Source organism: Salmo salar, chromosome ssa15, assembly GCF_905237065.1.
Source record: "Salmo salar chromosome ssa15, Ssal_v3.1, whole genome shotgun sequence".
NCBI lineage: Eukaryota > Metazoa > Chordata > Actinopteri > Salmoniformes > Salmonidae > Salmo > Salmo salar.
In genome coordinates, this window is record NC_059456.1 from 33,822,781 (window position 1) to 33,845,543 (window position 22,763).

Below are 22,763 nucleotides of genomic sequence, written 5' to 3' on the forward strand. Positions count from 1 at the left end.
TGGCTGAACGGAAGCAAGTCCCCGCAGCAATGTTCCAACATCTAGTGGAAAGCCTTCCCAGAAGAGTGGAGGCTGTTATAGCAGCAAATGGGGGACCAACTCCACATTAATGCCCATGATTCTGGAATAAGATGTTCGACGACCAGGTGTCTTTTGGTCATGTAGTGTATGTATTGAACAGTGGGGGCTCCTCAGAGGAGGAATGGGAGGACCATCCTCCTCAGTGAATTTCATTTTTTTTTTTTTATGTTTCACTATAAAAAAAATTATCCTTTTTAGATAAAACTATACTAAATATATTAATGTAACCAAATAATTGATTAAAACACACTGTTTTCCAATGAAGGTCTACAGTAGTCTCAACAGCACTCTGTAGGGTAGCACCATGGTGTAGACGGAGAACAGCTAGCTTCTGTCCTCCTCTTGGTACATTGGCTTCAATACAAAACCTAGGAGGTTCATGGTTCTCACCCCCTTCCAAAGACTTAAACAGTAATTATGACAACTTCTGGAGGATGTACTCCAACCTGTCAGAGCTCTTGCAGCATGAACTGACAAGTTGTCGACACAATCAGTGGACCAGAGAATCACTCTAGTACTGAAAGCTACAGCTAGCTAGCACTGCAGTAGTTGACTCAAAGAGAGAGAAAGACAATAGTTTAACCGTTTTTAACAAATTAATTTTATTCAAAAATTAAGGAGAAGCAAGAGAGAGGGAGATAACTATATTTCATAATTTTTTTCCAGTTTCACTTACTTAGCTAGCAAATGCAGCTATCTACTTTAGCCTACTCAAACAACTGGCTCAAACAGATGCTATGTTAGCTAGCTGGCTACAGTATGACTATCCAACACTGGAACTCTTCCAAGTCAAGGTAAGCTTTTAGTTTGACTAATTTATTGCCACCGGAACATGCCGGTAAAACTGCTAAACTGCTTACTGACTGTACACTGTACTGCATGATTTTAGCAGGTTTACTAACACGTTAGTTCTGTTAGCTATGTTGACTATGATGTTACTTTATCTAATATGGTGACAACAATGTAGGCTGTGTGTAGCGGTAAGCGGTTATGATATGGTTTGGCTTGGAAAGGTTTTTTCACCTGGTCACAGACAGCTGATGTGTTGTGCATTGAAGTCCACAAGCAAAGGGAAAAGTTGAGAGGAGCAGAGTGCATAGATGTTAGAAGGAATACAATGTGGCTGCTATGAAAGTGAACTGTGTTTACGCGTGATCAGGGGTGTATTCATTCTGCCGATTCCGTTGAAAAACGTTTCTTAAACAGAAGCAAACAGAACGAAACAGGGATAAACATACCGGAATTTGTCCAATAGAAACTCATGTTTGCAACTGTTGGACTGATGTTTACACCTAGATCAGTTAGATGCAGGCAAGAGTGTGCAAAGCAGTATTGAATGTGTCATTGTCCATGTGTCCATGTGTCACTGTCTGTCACCTCAAATTTTGCTCTCGACCTGTGTGCACCTATGTTGTATACATTAATTCATAGACTAGGTTGTAGAAACCTCATGATAGGTATAGGGAAAATCAAAGTATCATGTAGTAGCCTAAACATATCGCTGGTTCATTGAACTGGTAGAATGGAATATAAAGGGCAGTCATCCAATATGCTGAAATAGAAGGAAATAAGGAAATGCTCATCTTAAATGGAATCGACCGCCACTGGTAAAGAAGGGGTGGCTATAAGAAGACAATGTATAGCTGTATTTAACTCTGGGTCTCCTCAGGCCACAGAGAAGGGTTGCAGAGGTGTCAGACAGACACAGAGACAAGTCAGGCTATGCCGGAGTTCATTAAAGCCCAACTCAATCAACAAATGTACCCAGAGCCTTTTCACCCGGATAGAGATCAATATTACAGTGGGGGAAAAAGTATTTGATCCCGTGCTGATTTTGTACGTTTTCCCACTTATAAAGAAATGATCAGTCTATAATTTTAATGGTAGGTTTATTTGAACAGTGAGAGACAAAATAACAACAAAAAAATCAAGAAAAACGCATGTCAAAAATGTTATAAAATGATCTGCATTTTAATGAGGGAAATAAGTATTTGACCCCTTTGCAAAACATGACTTAGTACTTGGTGGCAAAACCCTTGTTGGCAATCACAGAGGTCAGACGTTTCTTGTAGTTGGCCACCAGGTTTGCACACATCTCAGGAGGGATTTTGTCCCACTCCTCTTTGCAGATCTTCTCCAAGTCATTAAGGTTTCGAGGCTGACGTTTGGCAACTCAAACCTTCAGCTCCCTCCACAGATTTTCTATGGGATTAAGGTCTGGAGACTGGCTAGGCCACTCCAGGACCTTAATGTGCTTCTTCTTGAGCCACTCCTTTGTTGCCTTGGCTGTGTGTTTTGGGTCATTGTCATGCTGGAATACCCATCCACGACCCATTTTCAATGCCCTGGCTGAGGGAAGGAGGTTCTCACCCAAGATTTGACGGTACATGGCCCCGTCCATCGTCCCTTTGATGCGGTGAAGTTGTCCTGTCCCCTTAGCAGAAAAACACCCCCAAAGCATAATGTTTCCACCTCCATGTTTGATGGTGGAGATGGTGTTCTTGGGGTCATAGGCAGCATTCCTCCTCCTCCAAACACGGCGAGTTGAGTTGATGTCAAAGAGCTCCATTTTGGTCTCATCTGACCACAACACTTTCACCAGTTGTCCTCTGAGTCATTCAGATGTTCATTGGCAAACTTCAGACGGGCATGTATATGTATTCTTGAGCAGGGGGACCTTGCGGGCACTGCAGGATTTCAGTCCTTCACGGCGTAGTGTGTTACCAATTGTTTTCTTGGTGACTATGGTCCCAGCTGCCTTGAGATCATTGACAAGATCCTCCCGTGTAGTTCTAGGCTAATTCCTCACCGTTCTCATGAACATTGCAACTCCACGAGGTGAGATCTTGCATGGAGCCCCAGGCCGAGGGATATTGACAGTTCTTTTGTGTTTCTTCCATTTGCGAATAATCGCACCAGCTGTTGTCACCTTCTCACCAAGCTGCTTGGCGATGGTCTTGTAGCCCATTCCAGCCTTGTGTAGGTCTACAATCCTGTCCCTGACATCCTTGGAGAGCTCTTTGATCTTGTCCATGGTGGAGAGTTTGGAATCTGATTGATTGATTGTTTCTGTGGACAGGTGTCTTCTTTACAGGTAACAAGCTGCGGTTAGGAGCACTCCCTTTAAGAGTGTGCTCCTAATCTCAGCTCGTTACCTGTATAAAAGACACATGGGAGCCAGAAATCTTTCTGATTGAGAGGGGGTCAAATACTTATTTCCCTCATTAAAATACAAATCAATTTATAACATTTCTGACGTGTTTTTCTGGATATTTTTGTTGTTTTTCTGTCTCTCACTGTTCAAATAAACATAAACAAATTATAGACTGATCCTTTCTTTGTCAGTGGGCAAACGTACCAAATACTTTTTTCCTTCACTGTATGTCCCTACGCTTCGATCCCGAGCAAGAGCAAAAACAAAAATAGCAAATTATTAATTTTTGACCAGTAGGCTGCCAGCACTTTAAATATTAATGTAGAGATTCTGTTAGACGACGGGAGTGTGCCATGTTCACACTTGAAAAATGTAACGTTGCTTTTCAATGGATGAGAGCCTGAAACGAGTAGATCCTGTTTTCCTGTTTAAGGCAGGTGTGGTACACAGTGTTACTCAGACCTGGTTATGGTAGGTGTGGTACACAGTGTTACTCAGACCTGGTTATGGCAGGTGTGGTACACAGTATTACTCAGACCTGGTTATGGTAGGTGTGGTACACAGTATTACTCAGACCTGGTTATGGTAGGTGTGGTACACAGTATTACTCAGACCTGGTTATGGTACGTGTGGTACACAGTGTTACTCAGACCTGGTTAAGGTAGGTGTGGCACACAGTATTACTCAGACCTGGTTATGGCAGGTGTGGCCTACAGTGTTACTCAGACCTGGTTATGGCAGGTGTGGCCTACAGTGTTACTCAGACCTGGTTATGGCAGGTGTGACCTACAGTGTTACTCAGACCTGGATACGGCAGGTGTGGCCTACAGTGTTACTCAGACCTGGTTATGGTAGGTGTGGCCTACAGTGTTACTCAGACCTTGTTATGGCAGGTTTGACCTACAGTGTTTCTCAGACCTGGATATGGCAGGTGTGGCCCACAGTGTTACTCAGACCTGGTTATGGCAGGTGTGGCCTACAGTGTTACTCAGACCTTGTTATGGCAGGTTTGACCTACAGTGTTTCTCAGACCTGGATATGGCAGGTGTGGCCCTCAGTGTTACTCAGACCTGGTTATGGCAGGTGTGGCCTACAGTGTTACTCAGACCTGGTTATGGCAGGTTTGACCCACAGTGTTTCTCAGACCTTGTTATGGCAGGTGTGGCCTACAGTGTTACTCAGACCTGGTTATGGCAGGTTTGACCTACAGTGTTTCTCAGACCTTGTTATGGCAGGTGTGGCCCACAGTGTTACTCAGACCTGGTTATGGCAGGTTTGACCTACAGTGTTTCTCAGACCTTGTTATGGCAGGTGTGGCCCACAGTGTTACTCAGACCTGGTTATGGCAGGTTTGACCTACAGTGTTTCTCAGACCTTGTTATGGCAGGTGTGGCCCACAGTGTTACTCAGACCTGGTTATGGCAGGTTTGACCTACAGTGTTTCTCAGACCTTGTTATGGCAGGTGTGGCCCACAGTGTTACTCAGACCTGGTTATGGCAGGTTTGACCTACAGTGTTTCTCAGACCTTGTTATGGCAGGTGTGGCCCACAGTGTTACTCAGACCTGGTTATGGCAGGTTTGACCTACAGTGTTTCTCAGACCTTGTTATGGCAGGTGTGGCCCACAGTGTTACTCAGACCTGGTTAGGGCAGGTGTAGTACACAGTGTTACTCTCTAAGCTGTCCTGTGTGGCTAAATTGGTAGAGCATGGTGTTTGCAACGCCAGGGTTGTGGGTTCGATTCCCACGGGGGACCAGTACGAAAAGAAAAAAAAAGAAAATGTAAGTCGCTCTGGATAAGAGCGTCTGCTAAATGACTAAAATGTAAATGTAACTTCCGTGTTTCATCAGACCAGAGGACATTTCTCCAAAAAGTATGATCTTTGTCCCCATGTGCAGTTGCAAACCATAGTCTGGCTTTTTTATGGCGGTTTTGGAGCAGTGGCTTCTTCCTTGCTTAGTGGCCTTTCACGTTTTGTCGATATAGGACTCATTTTACTGTGGATATAGATACTTTTGTACCTGTTGTACCAGCATCTTCACAAGGTCCTTCCGACATCAACTGTAAATAAGCATTTCACGATCTGACACAATGGTAGCCTACCTTTTGGGCTTTATGTTGGAGATTTGCAATTTTTCCATGGTTCTAGGATGATTTTTAAAGATGCATTAGGCAAAATTGGTCTTTCATTTCCTGGTTGCTAAAATTGTAATAGTTTGTCTAATTTCAGTTTATGTGACAAAACAAGCAACTATACTGAAGAAAATAATTGTACCATCTAAACCGGTGTGAAATACTTTTTCCATAACCCAAAATATTGTATTTTCAGCTTTTTGAAGCTGGTGTACAAAACCGAAAGTAAAAGATGCAAAAATAAAACTTGAGAGGGAAGCATAGAAATAGCCCACATCGAACAGATCTACCACTTCTTAGACCTGCTTTCAATGAGAATGACAGATCTATAACTTACATTTCTATGTGAATTTGGTCAGGTCGCCCAAAAAGTTACATATTGCAGCTTTAGGTCATTTTGAAGCCAAATAAGCCAGCTCACTGAAAAGACTCGGAATGCCCATCACTATTGCAGAGCCGACGCTGGAGCTCTTGCCTGCTGACCAAAGAGGAATGGGATCCGCTCTGTTTCTGATGGTTGTGAAGGAGGGAAGAAAGAAGAGAGAGGGAAGGAGGGGAGAGAGGAGGAGGGAGATGGAAGAAAGAAGGAAGGAGAGGGGAGGAGATCTCATCTGATTTTGCACACTGCCGTAGCACTGGGGGACTTGTCTAGATCTGTACAATCCAACTTGTTAACAACTAAGGTAGTTCATGTCTTATAGAGGCAGGCAGAGGGCTATAACCTTCAGCATGTGAATCAATAGTAAGAACACCATAGGGATTCACCCTCTAAGAGAAAACAATTAGTGAAAAGTACACTGCTCAATAAAATAAAGGGAACACTTAAACAACACAATGTAACTCCAAGTCAATCACACTTCTGTGAAATCAAACTGTCCACTTAGGAAGCAACACTGATTGACAATACATTTCACATGCTGTTGTGCAAATGGAATAGACAACAGACACCCCCAATAAAGGAGTGGTTCTGCAGGTGGGGACCACAGACCACTTCTCAGTTCCTATGCTTCCTGGCTGATGTTTTGGTAACTTTTGAATGCTGGCGGTGCTTTCACACTAGCGGTAGCATGAGACGGAGTCTACAACCCACACAAGTGGCTCAGGTAGTGCAGCTCATCCAGGATGGCACATCAATGCGAGCTGTGGCAAGAAGGTTTGCTGTGTCTGTCAGCGTAGTGTCCAGAGCATGGAGGCGCTACCAGGAGACAGGCCAGTACATCAGGAGATGTGGAGGAGGCCGTAGGAGGGCAACAACCCAGCAGCAGGACCGCTACCTCCGCCTTTGTGCAAGGAGGAGCAGGAGGAGCACTGCCAGAGCCCTGCAAAATGACCTCCAGCAGGCCACAAATGTGCATGTGTCTGCTCAAACAGTCAGAAACAGACTCCATGAGGGTGGTATGAGGGCCCGACGTCCACAGGTGGGGGTTGTGCTTACAGCCCAACACCGTGCAGGACGTTTGGCATTTGCCAGAGAACACCAAGATTGGCAAATTCGCCACTGGCGCCCTGTGCTCTTCACAGATGAAAGCAGGTTCACACTGAGCACATGTGACAGACGTGACAGAGTCTGGAGACGCCGTGGAGAATGTTCTGCTGCCTGCAACATCCTCCAGCATGACCGGTTTGGCGGTGGGTCAGTCATGGTGTGGGGTGGCATTTCTTTGGGGGGCCGCACAGCCCTCCATGTGCTCGCCAGAGGTAGCCTGACTGCCATTAGGTACCGAGATAAGATCCTCAGACCCCTTGTGAGACCATATGCTGGTGCGGTTGGCCCTGGGTTCCTCCTAATGCAAGACAATGCTAGACCTCATGTGGCTGGAGTGTGTACGCAGTTCCTGCAAGAGGAAGGCATTGATGCTATGGACTGGCCCGCCCGTTCCCCAGACCTGAATCCAATTGAGCACATCTGGGACATCATGTCTCGCTCCATCCACCAACGCCACGTTGCACCACAGACTGTCCAGGAGTTGGCGGATGCTTTAGTCCAGGTCTGGGAGGAGATCCCTCAGGAGACCATCCGTCACCTCATCAGGAGCATGCCCAGGCGTTGTAGGGAGGTCATACAGGCACGTGGAGGCCACACACACTACTGAGCCTCATTTTGACTTGTTTTAAGGACATTACATCAAAGTTGGATCAGCCTGTAGTGTGGTTTTCCACTTTAATTTTGAGTGTGACTCCAAATCCAGACCTCCATGGGTTGATAAATTGGATTTCCATTGATTATTTTTGTGTGATTTTGTTGTCAGCACATTCAACTATGTAAAGAAAAAAGTATTTAATAACATTATTTCATTCATTAAGATCTAGGATGTGTTATTTTAGTGTTCCCTTTATTTTGTTGAGCAGTGTACAATAGTATAGTCTGTTTGAACTGTCAATGGCAACGGTTAGCCAGATTAAAGTAGGTTAAAATGCTGACGTATTGCTGTGAAACATGAGGGTGGTCATGCAGGCTGTTGTGCTCCTTACACATGTATCTAGCAGAGTAGTTATTCCATATGCTCCACATCACAGAGACCTCACTCATCAGTCATCACTAACTGCTGATTGAAATGAAACATACATCGTACTGTATGCAGATGTAGGATCTTAATTTGAGCCAGTTTGCTACAGCAGGAAAATAATCGTGCAGCAACAGCAAATGTAAATTATTATGGGGATTGTAATTAATGGTGTTACCTACAGAGGAAAAGGACTCTCCTTGAGAGTATCAAATTCATTCTAATGATGATGGAGAATCAAATCAGAGCTCATTAATTCCATCGCACAGGGCTTTAGTCAAATGAGTATGTCAACGCAAGCAGTAACAAGTAACAATATGTTTTGAAGCAGTCTCTCATTTAGACCAAGATGTAATGAGGTTGGATCTATCGCTCAGCTTTAAATTGCTTTAATCGCAGAAATCTACTTTACGACAGTGCTGAGACAACAACTATGTGGCTTGCCAACAAATAACAACACAGAAAACCACTTCCTGACAGAAATGCACCTTATGTAGCTCATGCCTGGAAACACAATATCGACAAACGTGCTCGTATTACCTCAGATGGATTTCTCAACTGGGTCAGTCATTCTGTAACTCTCCTTCTCACTCGGGTAACTTTATTATGTCTCACTATCTGTTGCTGAGTACTGAGTACATCTGTGCATATGTGTGTGTGTGTGTGTGTGTGTGTGTGTGTGTGTGTGTGTGTGTGTGTGTGTGTGTGTGTGTGTGTGTGTGTGTGTGTGTGTACGGTGTGTTTGTGTGTGTATCACTATGTGTGTGTGTGTGTGTGTGTGTGACGGCATACCAGAGTATTTTAGGCCTCTTTCTGCTTAAGCTGCAGCTTGCATGAATCATGACTTCCCACAGAAAGTAGGATGAGTCATAACACTGTCTTATATGGTAACAGACTTGTGACATGTGATAGAAACACTGAGTTACCTGTGGACCTGGGCTATCTGGTCTGCATGGACACAAATGTAAATAATGTTCCCAGTTGCATCATATTCTGTGTCAACTATCAAATTGACACTGTGATCACACTATAGAGTCTAGAGAAACAGAGTAGAGACCTTAGAGCTTTGAGATTGTCATGAAAAGCGCTATAGAAATGTAATACATTATTAATATTATTATTATTAACTGCTTATTTCTGACCTGGAAATTTAAAACAAAAATATATTTTGAAGGTAGATGAGGCGACGGCTGTCTTCAAGAAGAATACGGTAATCCCCTACATCCAGATACCGGAATTTTACCTAGCAACTTTATGTTATTTACACAGTAAAAATGTAATGAGCGCAGGGTACATTATTTTGTGTGTCTAATCTCGGAGAGTATCACAAACTACTAACCTTAACTTCTGCACCTCAAGCAAATTCCTCTCACGTCTCCCTTGTGTCGATGTTTAAAAGCCCTTCCACCTCCTGAGATCAGTTCAATCATTACAGAACCCTTTCTGCTGAAGATCAACAACCACAGGCACCTGGGCCATATCAACCACAGAAAAACTCTGACGTGAGCAAAACACCCACTTCATCACATCACATCAGCCTGAAACAAGCAAAACACCCACTTCATCACATCACATCAGCCTGAAACAAGCAAAACACCCACACCATCACATCAGCTTGGTCTGAAACAAGCAAAACACCCTCACCATCACATCAGCTTGGTCTGAAACAAGCAAAACACCCTCACCATCACATCACATCAGCCTGAAACAAGCAAAACACCCACACCATCACATCAGCTTGGTCTGAAACAAGAAAAACACCCACACCATCACATCAGCCTGAAACACGCAAAACACCCTCACCATCACATCAGCCTGAAACAAGCAAAACACCCTCACCATCACATCAGCCTGAAACAAGCAAAACACCCTCACCATCACATCAGCTTGGTCTGAAACAAGCAAAACACCCTCACCATCACATCAGCTTGGTCTGAAACAAGAAAAATACCCTCACCATCATATCAGCTTGGTCTGAAACAAGCAAAACACCCTCACCATCACATCAGCCTGAAACAAGCAAAACACCCTCACCATCACATCAGCCTGAAACAAGCAAAACACCCTCACCATCACATCAGCTTGGTCTGAAACAAGCAAAACACCCTCACCATCAGGGGGGGTACTAGGGGCTTATGGGTAGTGTTGGAGAGGAGCCAGATGGAGGGATTTACACAAAACAACACCAAAAAAATCAACCAGAGACAAAAAAAATAATAATATGAAAATGTTGATGAGATATTTGGCAATTAAATAAAACTTCACCTACTAATGGAAAAAACCAAACAACAACAACCTACAAATGGAAACTCTTCTCACAGGAAGGAGGTGACACACAGAACCACCCACGGGAAGCCTTCAAAGGCTGAGGGTGTCGTTTAGTGTGTGTGGTGTGAACATGTATGTGTGAGTGCGTTGGAGGGCATTCATCCGTTGATATAGAAGTGAAAAAGCAGCTTTTCACACACACCACAGCACCCTTGAAGGTGTGATATCTAGCGTTGTAAGAATAGATACAAGTGCTCTCTCTCAGTTGTAGCGTTTACATGGATGTGTGAACTATAAAGCACAGACATGTTCAAGATCCCCAGCAGAGATCAGAGAGAGACGCTACCAAGCTAAACCATAAGGCAGAGATGAAAGGCTTCATTCAGGGTGATGACTGATTGTAATTAATCTACGTTGAGCATAAAGAAATAATACGTTTCTCTGAGAAATCAGAGCTCCAGACAAAGAGTGCATCTCAAATGGCACCCTATTCCCCATGTAGTGCACTACTTTTGACCAGAGCCCTATGTTATACATTACATAGGGAATAGGGTAACATTTGAGACACAGACAAAAGCTCCACCATGGTGAAAAAAATTCACATGACAATCCTTCCTGTTTCTATGGTTATTTACAGTTGTCATGTTATGCCCCATTAACCCCAGTTCTTACAATAAGCAAGATTATACACTAGGAAGTAAGAGAGCCATACTGTACAAATTGTCCTTTCTCCAAAATGTGAAGGCTATCACTCATTCATAATTTTTTTTATATATACATTCATTAATGAAGACTTTAGTTATTGCTTTTTAACCACAGTTTTAGTTTTGAAATGTGAATGGAAGGGTCAGCTATTTTTTTTTTTTACATTGACACCCTGCAGAATTTCCTCTTTAAACTCAACAGCTGCAAAATGTGTTCCTTAAAATCAAATTGACAAGAAGAAGAATAAAGGAAACATGGTTATACTAATATACTAATGCCAATTGAATGATAAAGAATGACGGATCCACCATAGACAACTACAGCAGGCTGGACTGGATAACCTGTCTAGAGTTTCCGTAGAACTGTCTCACACACAGCCTCACTCCCTCTACTATGCTGTAAGGTAATTGGACAGGTCACATAAATGGATGTCGTGCAGTGCGTCACTAAGGTTGTCTAGGGATACACTGCCTGCCTGCACACCCGCTGCTGTCAGTTCACGACTGTTGTACTGTGGCTGGCTATGGTGAGGGGGTTGCAGCACGGTCACACATACCAACACATGAAGTGTCCCTGGTCCTGGCCAAGCTGAGGGGACCTTGCTCACATTACACAGACACAGAGTGACTGTCTGCCAGTGCCCATACCAGGTCAGATGACCTGCTGGCAGAAACCCTGACAGGAGTGTAAGAGAGCTAATCTGGGAGCTGAGGTGAGGCTGCAACACATGTGAATGTATGTGACTGGAGATAATGAGTCTGCATGTCCACACTGAAACAAGCAGAATAGTAGGTTAGATTAAATGTTGTGAAATGAATGCCGTACAGATCATGAACAAATCCTCTAATAATAAATTATACCACTCACCACTCATCGTACACACAAGTCAAGTGATGTATTATTTCATATGCAACATCTGCGTGATTTGGCCTCCTACAGTGGTGACTCGACTAGTAACACCACCTCCTATGGAATCCCCGTACCTTAGACCAGTGGCTCCCAATCAGGGGTACTTGGACCTCTGGGGGTACTTGAGAAGACTCATGCGACCATAGGTCTACTGGTAAAATGCACCTGAGGGGGGACTTCAGGGGTACTCCGGGCAGAGCAACATTCAGCTGGTGGTACAGCAACCGAAAAAGGTTGGGAACCACTGCCTTGGACAGTCATGATAAGGTCAATGAGGGGCAGACATAGAACAGTCAAGTTGGGGCAACCCAAATGTGATCAGTCAGAGAAGGAGATAGGAGGTGTACGTAAGACAACCCATGTGTGTCTGAAATACATTGAGAGGGCATGAACTGAAAGGTTATGGTTGAAGTAAGCACAGATGTGACACATGCTGTGGTTAGTGTGGGTTAAGACAACTCTGTAGGTGACTCAAACTGAGAAGAGAAATCCACTGATTAGCATATGCACTCTTGTTGTACGTGAGAGACTTGGAAATATTCTGAGGGAGAAAACACTGACTGTATCTGTGGTGATGATCAGCGTGATTACAATAACGCCATTTCAATCACTGCCAGAGGTGGAAATGTTATGTATGTGAGCAATGCAAATGTAATGTATGTGAGCAATGCAAATGTAATGTATGTGAGCAACACTCACCATTGCTCTTTGAGATGAGTACTGGTTGAAGTATTGTTTTGGTAGGTGGTTTTGTCTCCTCCACCACATGTTGTTACTTATTATGGACAGATATTGCTACTATGTGACAAATGCTATCCAGTATCAATGGTGCTCAAATCTAAACTTCACCTTAATCCAGACATATGTTACCCTTCATACCTTCTTCAACTATTTGTATTTGTATTTATTAGGGATCTCCAAGGCAGCAGCTACTCTTCCTGGAGTCCAAACACATTAAGGCACTTACAATACATATAAAACAAAAGATAAAACAGTACATCATATAACATTATTACATCACTACATATCTACAATACAAAATGTAGAATACCACCAAGGTACTGTTTACATGATCACCTGTTTACAGGGCCACTGGCCAAATGTTTACAGGGCCACTGGCCAAATGTTTACAGGGCCACTGGCCAAATGTTTACAGGGCCACTGGCCAAATGTTTACAGGGCCACTGGCCAAATGTTTACAGGGCCACTGGCCAATCTTACACTCTTGGGCCTGAGAGATCAATATATATCTCTGGAGCTATTGATTTCTGCTTGATTAAAACACTGAATCTTAACAAGTCCTCCAGACCAGACCAAGGAGAGAGGGAGGGGTGGAGAGAGAGGTGAGTGCAGCCAAGGTCTTGTGAGGGTCAACCATTATAGATTGTACCATTATAGAACTATATCTATTGCAGAAGAGGCTGGTTGAAAATGGTTGGTTGAAATGAGTACAATAGAGTTTCTATCAAAAGGGTCCGTATCTACAGGCTATGTTGTTTTTCATATTGACTCTGTTTGTGATGTAACTATTTTTCTCAAGACGCCCTCGAAAACAAGATGTTCCACCTCAAGAGGTTTATCCAGCCCACAAATATTGAAATAAATGCAAATGAATAATGGTTTCTATACATTTCAGAGCATAGTGTGTTGTAGAGATACTGTACAGATTAATAGAGCTCCACCAAATATGGTTAGTTATTCATTCCATGGCAGTGTGAAAGTATTTTATTACAATCTGGCCTTTTCAATGACTCAATAGAACAGATGAGAGAGAAGTCCCATTCAGGCCTAGTGTAATTATAACTTCACAGACACACCGCCACTTTCAACTACTTCCATTGTTGAAGAACAGGAGCTCTGTCTGATTTTCATGCCAAAAAGTTGCAGAATCATGCAACTAAAGCTATCCAACTTCTATTTTTTATAGGTGCTTTTTCTGGCCACACATTTCCTGTTGTTGGTCGACACAAAGAGGTGAATGAGGAGGACATTCCAAGTGTAGGGGAATTAATGTAACTCACATTCAAATGATTTATTTCATGTGTGATGAAACCAAGGCGATACACAGTGGGTGTAAAGAAAAACCTACTGTGCTAACGTATATCACAGCTTAAAAATAAGCATTAAAAAGTCAAGAGCAGAGAAAATCCAACATTGACTGATGTAGCAGGCCATGCAGTGTTCCTTCTGGATACAGGGATCTCGGGGAGAAAAAGCGCACACAGGCTGTTGTTATTTGCAGATGAGGGTCAGAGGCTGGCTGAAATGACACGTTGGACCAGGCGGAGGGACATTTGCTTTTCCAGTGACGACCTGGGAGCACTGCTCTTGGAAGGTAACGATTGATGCGCTGTGTCTGACTGAGCATGATCCTAAGCATTTTAGCTCTAGTCTGTGGGCTAGCCAGAGCACCCACGCACAGACTGGACATGCCTGCCTGGCCTCAGCCCGTCTGCCTGCGAGAAGGCCACTGTTCTAACTCACACATAAACGGTCCTTTTTTTGTCCCGCGGCGCGCCGCCACTTTCTGACTGAGGTCTACCTCTGGCGAACCACAAATGACTCCCTAAAACACAGGCAGACAGGGCAGAGGAGAAACTACAGTTTGTTTGTTTATGGTTAAGGCTGCACACTAAGTCCCCCCTTATTTTTAGCAGTCTAATCTGTCAATGGATTTATAATGGCCGAGACTTCACAGATGAAAAAACATGAATTAAAAAAAAGAGTAATGTCAAAGTGGTTTTTTGTCTGATCTCTCATTACTTAAAATACCCCAGGTTTAAAATGGTAGAGAATGTGAAATCTGTGTTCTGTACCAAATGTTCAGGTTATTTAGATACCAGGTGGCAGACACATTATCTAACATTAAAACATTTCTGGGACAACTACCATTGGTATGATGAATCATCAATGTGTGGCAGTGGAGGCTGCTGAGGGGAGGACAGCTCATAATAATGTCTGGAATGGAGCAAATGTAATGGAATCAAACACAGGGAAACAACGTGTTTGATGTAGTTGATACCATTCCACTGATTCCGCTCTAGCCATTACCACGAGCCCGTCCTCCCCAATTAAGGTGCCACCAACCTCCTGTGTTGTGTGGAGAGTAGGGATAGGGTTCCTACACATACAGTACAGTACACAGCCTGCTGTTAATCTGCTGTCTCTGTATTGAAGTGCCTGATCAAAATGACCACACACAGACAGACATCGCTTGCTCCCTCTTCCATAGGCTTTTAATAGAAACAAACTGTTCTAATCCAATCTTCTCACACCATGAAACTAGGCCTCTGGGATTGACCGACTGGCCTCAGACTCAGCCTCTAGCCTCCCTATTACGGTTCTTAAAGAGATGCTCCGCTACTTTGGCGACTAAAAAAGTATTTTTTAAGAGAGAGAGAGAGCAAATTACGTAATGCAAATGTGATGTAGTAAGCTTTTTTCTGGGAACACTTTTGGCTCGTGAGTGCTACTTTCAGAACTACTGGCTAAAAAGTATACAAAAGTACCAAAGAATCTCTTTAATATGAGTAGAAAGAAACACAGACCAGCCCACCATGGACAAAAATGCCCTTTAGAGCTGTAGCCTGCCCGCCTGCTAAGGAGTCAGCCTAATCCAATAAGAAACTGTCTCACAGCGTAAATCTCACAGGGGAGGAAGCTACAGTACACACGCACAACCAGGAACGAGAAGTAGTAGTAAAAACACAAACAAATATGCAGTAGTGCTGAAACTGGATCTGTACCACAGCAGCAGACGCTTCCCTCCCAACAAATACACTAACTCTCTACCACTGTCCTCTTGAGCCTGCCTGGCACACTCCCAGACAATAGGACCATCAGATCTGATTTGCCTTGGATCTGGACTCTGCAGTCTAATTCAACACGCCACACCCTGATAAGGGCCTGCTCTCTGTGATGAAGCGGTAGTAGCTTTGTGATTTATTTGCTCTCTATTTGATGAATGGGTCACATTCCAGCCTGTGTCTGGTGGAAACCCCAGCAGGGAGCTTTACCCTGTCCTGGGAGGGCTGGGGGAGAGGGAGAGAGAGTGAGAGGGAGGGAGGGAGGGAGAGAGAGAGAGAGAGAGAGAGAGGGAGAGAGAGAGAGGGAGAGAGCAGAGCAGATGAAGGAATGCCCATATCCAGGTGAGAGCAAGGATCGTGGAGCCTGGCCATAGGAAACTACAGGGAAGACCTCTGACTCACTGAGGGGAGGCTATAGCTGTGTCTAAAATTGCACCCTATTCCCTATCTAGTGTGTTATTTTTTACCTAAGCCGGGTCAAAATTAGATCACTATAAAGGGCATAGGGTGCATTCAGGGCACAATACCTATGCTTCTCTTTGATCCCTCTATGCTCTCCCCAGTTCCATCCATATGGAACAGCCATCCCATAGACACATTTTCAATATCCTCGAAAGGCAAAATGCCCAGCCAGGCATTGGCCAGTCCAGCAGTCTAGGCCTATGTGTTCAATAACATGCTACATGACTTGCAGCATGCGCATGTGAGTCAGGCCGGCCTTGCCTATCAATCTCATTTAGTGTGAGGTCTGTGCATTCAGTGCAGTACTGTGAGGGTCTTCATTGAGACCAGGCTAAAGCATCAGAAGCAAATTATACATGTATGTATTTGTCTCTCATTGTAAACGTGTGCCAAATTGAGTATATGAACGCTCTGCATGAACTCTCTGCAACTCGAAACTGAGTCTGACTTTGAAAGAGTTGGTCAAAACGTACTTTTTCGGTGACACAGTGATTTAAATCAGGGGTTCCCAACTCCAGGGTTTCCAGTAGTTTCCACAGCCACATAGCAAAAATTGCTATATTGTAAAAATTCATGAAAACAAAAATAGGCTTTTTGGTCTTAAATTAAGATTAGGGATAGGCATTGTCACATGAATTGACGCTGGAGAGACGAAGCAGGTACGGGGAGTCAAACATTTAATAAAGAACGAGACAGGAACAGCGTCAGCAAACTAATACATACAAAAAACAATTAATGCAGCAGCGGGGAACAGAGCTGGGGAACTGACAAATATAGGGAAGGTAATTAACAGATGATGAGTGAGTCCAGGTGAGTCCAATATCGTGACGAGGGAAGGCAGGTGTGCGTAACAGATGGCAGGAGTACGTGATGCAGGGCAGCCTGGCACCCTCAAGCACCAGGGGGGGAAGAGCGGGAGCAGAGGTGACAGGCATAAGGTTAGCATTGTGGTTAAGGTTATGGTTAGGTTTAAAATCACATCTTATGATAAATTGTAGAAATAGGCAGGGTTTCTGACTTTGTGGCTGTGGTAACTAGTGACGACCCAACTCCACACATTTCTGTGTTGTCACGAACCGGCTCGAAGCCCATAACAAAAAGGGAGACAACGTGGAGATAAAAAATAACAAAATATATTTATTAACTGAAGTAAAGTAAATACAATTAACAATAGTGTGTGTTTAGTCAGCAGTCAGTAGTGTAAGTGAGTGGTCGCGTGTATACATGTGATAATGAGGGGTGTTGAAAGGTGCCAACACAAACAAACCAAATAGCCACAAAAATGCCACAACCAAAATCTGTCTGTGTCTGCATGGAGAGAGTCTCCCCAATGAATGGGGAAGAGGTCTATTTATCCTAGGACACACCCGGGCCCAGGTGTTTCCCATGTAGCTGACGACCCTCCCAACTCCGCCCACCAGCATTCTAATAAGGAAACATGAACAAAGAGAGAATAGGGCAGACAGAGTGGGAGGGTTGTCACAGTGTGGAGTCCCGGACAAATTCTGATTCAACTCATTGAGGGCGTGATGATAGGTGGACAACTTCAACTCATTGAGGGCGTGATGATAGGTGGACAACTTCAACTCGTTGAGGGTGTGATGATAGGTGGACAACTTCAACTCATTGAGGGCGTGATGATAGGTGGACAACTTCAACTCATTGAGGGCGTGATGATAAGTGGACAACTTCAACTCGTTAAGGGCGTGATGATAGGTGGACAACTTCAACTCGTTGAGGGCGTGATGATAGGTGGACAACTTCAACTCATTGAGGGCGTGATGATAGGTGGACAACTTCAACTCGTTAAGGGCGTGATGATAGGTGGACAACTTCAACTCATTGAGGGCGTGATGTTAGGTGGACAACTTCAACTCGTTAAGGGCGTGATGATAGGTGGACAACTTCAACTCGTTGAGGGCGTGATGATAGGTGGACAACTTCAACTCGTTGAGGGCGTGATGATAGGTGGACAACTTCAACTCATTGAGGGCGTGATGATAGGTGGACAACTTCAACTCATTGAGGGCGTGATGATAGGTGGACAACTTCAACTCGTTAAGGGCGTGATGATAGGTGGACAACTTCAGCTCATTGAGGGCGTGATGATAGGTGGACAACTTCAACTCATTGAGGGCGTGATGATAGGTGGACAACTTCAGCTCATTGAGGGCGTGATGATAGGTGGACAACTTCAACTCGTTAAGGGCGTGATGATAGGTGGACAACTTCAGCTCATTGAGGGCGTGATGATAGGTGAACAACTTCAACTCATTGAGGGCGTGATGATAGGTGGACAACTTCAGCTCATTGAGGGCGTGATGATAGGTGGACAACTTCAACTCATTGAGGGCGTGATGATAGGTGGACAACTTCAACTCGTTAAGGGCGTGATGATAGGTGGACAACTTCAGCTCATTGAGGGCGTGATGATAGGTGGACAACTTCAACTCATTGAGGGCGTGATGATAGGTGGACAACTTCAACTCATTGAGGGCGTGATGATAGGTGGACAACTTCAACTCATTGAGGGCGTGATGATAGGTTGACAAGTTTAATCAGGTGAGTTTGTCTGGGGCTACAACAAAAATGTGTACTGTTGGGGATACTGGAGGACTGGAGTTAAGAAACACTGCTGTAGATGACTGAGGTTTGGGAAAAAGCACACTGTGAACTACTCATGACAATGAGGCAGTGTTGATGAACGACGTGCCTGGACACGACTGGTATCAGAGGGAACATAATAGAGGAGTTATCATGTCAAAGGGTGAGTCTGAGGCTATGTCCCACATGGCACCCTATTCCCTATTTAGTGCACTACTTTTGACCAGAGCCGATGAATACGGTGCCATTTGGGAAGCAGAATAGTCTCTCCCTCTCCATGACCTTACTCCTCCACACCAAAAGACTTACTTTTTACTGGGAGAGCTCATAAAAAACCAAGCCCAGACTCCACCTGTCAAGGCGTTAGCCAGCAGTGAGTCATGGCAGGATTTATCACTGCTTTCTCTGCAGAGTGAAGGTCATCTGAGGGAATGGCTGGCTGAAGTAAACCAGCCAGCTCCCCTGGTCCTGCTGAAGGAGGCAGACCCAGAACAGAACAGTACCTGAGTGCTGTTAGCCTAGATGACTAGTGTGTAATGGAGAAATGCAAGGGGGGAAATGTACTGTAGCATTCCATTATGATTCCTTTAGTAATGCTCATCCCACTCCTTTCACATCTTGCCTGAGAGAATATAATAACTTTTTCCCATTGCTGCAGAGGTAAGGTGGGGAGAGGGGGAGTAATGGGGGGTGGAGGTGAGGTGAGGTGGGGAGAGAGAGGGGTGGAGGTGAGGTGAGGAGAGGAGAGAGAGGGAGTAATGAAGGGTGGAGGTGAGATGAGGTGAGATGGGGAGAGAGAGGGAGTAATGAAGGGTGGAGGTGAGATGAGGTGAGATGGGGAGAGAGGGGTGGAGGTGAGGTGAGGAGAGAGAGGGAGTAATGAAGGGTGGAGGTGAGATGAGGTGAGATGGGGAGAGAGGGGTGGAGGTGAGGTGAGGAGAGAGAGGGAGTAATGAAGGGTGGAGGTGAGATGAGGTGAGATGGGGAGAGAGGGGTGGAGGTGAGGTGAGGAGAGAGAGGGAGTAATGAAGGGTGGAGATGAGATGGGGTGAGATGGGGAGAGAGAGGGGTGGAGGTGAGGTGAGGAGAGGAGAGAGAGGGAGTAATGAAGGGTGGAGGTGAGATGAGGTGGGGAGAGAGAGGGAGTAATGAGGGGTGGAGGTGAGGTGAGATGGGGAGAGAGAGGGAGAAAGGAGGGGTGGAGGTGAGGTGAGGTGGGGAGAGAGAGGGAGGGAGGGAGGGAGTAATGAGGGGTGGAGGTGAAGTGAGGTGGGTCAGAAAGAGGGAGTTATGAGGGGTGGAGGTGTGGTGAGGTGGGGAGAGAGGGAGTGATGAGGGGTGGAGATTAGGTGGGGAGAGAGAGGGAGTAATGAGGGGTGGAGGTTTGGTGAGGTGGGGAGAGAGAGGGAGTAATGAGGGGTAGAGGTGAGGAGGTGAGGAGAGAGTAAAGAGGGGTGGAGGTGAGGTGAGGTGGGGAGAGAGAGGGAGTAATGAGGGGTGGAGGTGTGGTGAGGTGGGGAGAGAGAGGGAGTAATGAGGGATGGAGATGAGGTGGGGAGAGAGAGGGAGTAATGAGGGGTGGAGGTTTGGTGAGGTGGGGAGAGAGAGGGAGTAATGAGGGGTAGAGGTGAGGAGGTGAGGAGAGAGTAATGAGGGGTGGAGGTGAGGTGAGGTGGGGAGAGAGAGAGGGAGTAATGAGGGGTGGAGGTGTGGTGAGGTGGGGAGAGAGAGGGAGTAATGAGGGGTGGAGATGAGGTGGGCAGAGAGAGGGAGTAATGAGGGGTGGAGGTGAGGTGAGGTGGGGAGAGAGAGAGGGAGTAATGAGGGGTGGAGGTGTGGTGAGGTGGGGAGAGAGAGGGAGTAATGAGGGGTGGAGGTGAGGTGAGGTGAGTCACACACACATTTACATATAAGCTGATACACAAACACACACACGCACAAACATACGCACTCACACTTTCACTTCCAAATTTTAACACGCAGGCACACACACACACACACACACACACACACACACACACACACACACACACACACACACACACACACACACACACACACACACACACACACACACACACAACCATGTGTACCCCCCCACACACACACGGCAAGAATGCTCTGATGTCGTTTTTTGCGCTCCCCTCCTGAGTCATAATTTCGATGAGGAAGGCAGAAATGAGTCAGAGAACTTTCCACTGGTCTAATAGTACATTCTCAGAATGCCATGACAGAATCTCAGGGGCTAGTTCTCTTTCATCATGTTGAATCAGTTATAGTAGAAAAAGGCAAGAAATTGCTCTCTTTTCTTTCTGTTGTTATTCGCTGTATTAAGAATTAAATATTACAGCATATGCAATGATCTCATGACACAATCAGTCATATGAACAGCTTTCCATACCAACTACGCATCATAATAAACATTCACACAAAGCTTCAAATATATCATATGGTAACATGCCGCCATCACAAAGTCTCAAAATTAGCTTTTTTCTCTTCAATATTTTATTCCACGCTACAAATTAATTGGTTTAGCAGATGAAAGAAAAGTGTATTGTTAAGTGGTACGTGCTGCATTGAGAAGGTTAGAGAATGTGCATCACATCAAAGCTTGGCCAATTAGATCGGGTCTCCCCTGCTCTAGGAGGGCGTGACTATGAAGGGTCCACTCTAATGACTCATTTATTCAGGCTTCTCCAGACAGCTGCTCCTCTGAGACACAGAGAAACACACCCCTGGAAACACCTCTCTGTCCCACCATCACTGCTTCTTAAACTATTTATAGTCACAGTGCCCATGGTTCTATTGCAGAGCATGTCCTATAGAAGTCTGGAAGTCACACCTTTCACTTTGTTGTATATATATATATATATATATATATATATATATATACACTGCTCAAAAAAATAAAGGGAACACTTAAACAACACAATGTAACTCCAAGTCAATCACACTTCTGTGAAATCAAACTGTCCACTTAGGAAGCAACACTGATTGACAATACATTTCACATGCTGTTGTGCAAATGGAATAGACAACAGGTGGAAATTATAGGCAATTAGCAAGACACCCCCAATAAAGGAGTGGTTCTGCAGGTGGTAACCACAGACCACTTCTCAGTTCCTATGCTTCCTGGCTGATGTTTTGGTCACTTTTGAATGCTGGCGGTTCTTTCACTCTAGTGGTAGCATGAGACGGAGTCTACAACCCACACAAGTGGCTCAGGTAGTGCAGCTCATCCAGGATGGCACATCAATGCAAGCTGTGGCAAGAAGGTTTGCTGTGTCTGTCAGCGTAGTGTCCAGAGCATGGTGGCGCTACCAGGAGACAGGCCAGTACATCAGGAGACGTGGAGGAGGCCGTAGGAGGGCAACAACCCAGCAGCAGGACCACTACCTCCGCCTTTGTGCAAGGAGGAGCAGGAGAAGCACTGCCAGAGCCCTGCAAAATGACCTCCAGCAAGCCACAAATGTGCATGTGTCTGCTCAAACGGTCAGAAACAGACTCCATGAGGGTGGTATGAGGGCCCGACGTCCACAAGTGGGGGTCGTGCTTACAGCCCAACACCGTGCAGGACGTTTGGCATTTGCCAGAGAACACCAAGATTGGCAAATTCGCCACTGGCGCCCTGTGCTCTTCACAGATGAAAGCAGGTTCACACTGAACACGTGACAGACATGACAGAGTCTGGAGACGCCGTGGAGAACGTTCTGCTGCCTGCAACATCCTCCAGCATGACCGGTTTGGCGGTGGGTCAGTCATGGTGTGGGGTGGCATTTCTTTGGGGGGCCGCACAGCCCTCCATGTGCTCGCCAGAGGTAGCCTGACTGCCATTAGGTACCGAGATGAGATCCTCAGACCCCTTGTGAGACCATATGCTGGTGCGGTTGGCCCTGGGTTCCGCCTAATGCAAGACAATGCTAGACCTCATGTGGCTGGAGTGTGTCAGCAGTTCCTGCAAGAGGAAGGCATTGATGCTATGGACTGGCCCGCCCGTTCCCCAGACCTGAATCCAATTGAGCACATCTGGGACATCATGTCTCGCTCCATCCACCAACGCCACGTTGCACCACAGACTGTCCAGGAGTTGGCGGATGCTTTAGTCCAGTTCTGGGAGGAGATCCCTCAGGAGACCA

General features: G+C 45.2%; 1 protein-coding gene across 2 annotated transcripts in view; it reads right to left on the reverse strand.

The window, feature by feature from the left end:
- Positions 1-22,763, reverse strand: part of LOC106571332 (transcription regulator protein BACH2) — a 106,942-nt gene that overhangs the window by 44,964 nt on the left and 39,215 nt on the right. Inside the window, exon 1 of one of the 2 annotated variants that reach the window (XM_014144277.2) lies at positions 9,213-10,692. The exons of the other annotated variant lie outside the window; for it this stretch is intronic. The gene's annotated coding sequence lies outside the window, so the exon portion shown is untranslated. Of the gene's footprint in view, positions 1-9,212; positions 10,693-22,763 lie in introns of those variants that run through there. 2 annotated transcript variants of the gene reach the window in all.